The sequence below is a fragment of the Oxyura jamaicensis genome, chromosome 1, assembly GCF_011077185.1.
Source record: "Oxyura jamaicensis isolate SHBP4307 breed ruddy duck chromosome 1, BPBGC_Ojam_1.0, whole genome shotgun sequence".
NCBI lineage: Eukaryota > Metazoa > Chordata > Aves > Anseriformes > Anatidae > Oxyura > Oxyura jamaicensis.
Window position 1 is genome coordinate 954,986 of NC_048893.1, and position 1,580 is coordinate 956,565.

The window sequence follows — 1,580 nt, forward strand, 5'->3', positions numbered from 1 at the left end:
CGGCACCAGAGCCCCCAAAACCCCGGCACCAGAGCCCCCAAAACCCCCTTTAAGGTGCTTCCAGAAAGGCCAGGGGAAAATCACCCCGCAGGGAACACCCGTGGAGAAAGCCGAGGCGACGCCAGACCCTTAAAACGTGCGCGTGGCCGAGCCGAGCCCACCCGGAGAGCGGCGTCCCCGCTGCGGGCCCTCACCTGGAGCTGTTTCAGTCGGGGCGAGCGCAGCACAGGCGCTGCTCGCCTCGCGGCGGGGGCTTCGGACACCCCAACAGCGAGGGACTCACCGTGGTTTTCATGTCCTCGGCTCGGAGGGAGGGCAGCTGCAGCTCCAGCTGGCACAGGCTCTGGAAGCGCTCCAGGAAGTCCTGGAGAAGGGCGCGGGGCTCGTCCACCAGCAGCAGGGCGAAGCGGTCTGGGAAAAAAAAAAGGTGGCCTTAGGTGTAAGCGACACCCGCCTCGTGAGCCCGCGGGAAGAGAGGGAAACGAGGCCAGGAAAGGGCTCGTAAAAGCAAAGCTGAGCGGGCGCTCGGTGCTTCGCAAGGCCCCGTCCTGCTGCTTTGAGTCACGGAATCGTTTTGGTGCAGCCCTCCGAAAAAAAAAAAAAGGATCGGGACGCCGCCGCCTGCTGCGGGGACTCGGAGAGAAGCCCCATAAAAGAGCCAGAACGGCAAGAGGAGGAAGGAAGGGAACGGTCCTGGAGCGGTGCTGGGCTCCGCGACACCGACCTGGGCAGGGGCTGTCTGGCCAGAAGCAGAACTTCTCGTGCGCGGTGCACAGGGACTTCTTCAGCTCCGAGCAGCGCTCCTTATCTGCGAGGCAAAAGCAAAAAGACCCACCGCTACTCCTCGGGGAAGGGGAGGGAAAACCAAACGGCGAGCGGGGACGAGGCTGAGCTGCAGCAGAGGCAGCCCAAGGCGGCCACCAGCTCAGGACCGCTTCCTCTCCTCGATTTCACCCGGGCTGCTGCCAGACCCCAGCACCTGAGCCCTCCACCCCGGCTGCCGGAGCCCAGTCTGCAAGTTAAGCTCCCCTCTCCCTAAAAGATTCGGGATTTGATTTAATTTGTTCACGTTTCGGAACCCAAACGCTCATTTTTAGGTTCCCCCTCCTCCTCTGCTCGTTTCAGGTCGTCCTCAAGCGGCGTGATTTCTAACCCAGCAGCGGGGCCAAGGTCTGTTGAACAGAGATAGCCCGAGCAAACAGCGGGCGCCCGGAGCGAGCCGAGGGGAAAAAGCTGCTGCAGCTCCCAGCTCCACACGGGGCTGCCTGGCAGGTAACGAGGGCAGGGACCCGTAATAAAGACACAAAAACTGAGGAGAGGAGACGGAACTCGGCGGCGGTGGGTGGAAAAAAACCTTCCCAGGCAGCCGGGTGAAGGAAAATAAGGGTTTGGGCAGGGTTTGGGCTCGGGAGCCAAACCAACCTGGTGTATTCAGGGCAGCGGGGGGCTGAATGAGCTAAATCACACGAGCTGAGCGTCTGCACAGACTGGCAGTGCCAGCAGCCCCCTGGTTTTCTTAATTAAGAGAAGTTTAAAGCCTTTTTCATCAAGTCAAAGCCTTTTTCATCAAGTCAAAGCCT

At 60.9% G+C, this 1,580-nt stretch overlaps 1 long non-coding RNA gene across 1 annotated transcript in view; it reads right to left on the bottom strand.

Moving 5' to 3' along the window:
* LOC118160795 overlaps positions 1-825 on the bottom strand; it is a 3,075-nt gene extending 2,250 nt beyond the window's left edge. Inside the window, exons 1-2 of the long non-coding RNA XR_004747678.1 lie at positions 725-825; positions 280-411 (exon numbers count right to left, since the gene is read on the bottom strand). This is a non-coding gene — a long non-coding RNA (uncharacterized LOC118160795). The remainder of the gene's footprint in view (positions 1-279; positions 412-724) is intronic.
* Positions 826-1,580: the final 755 nt, after the last annotated feature.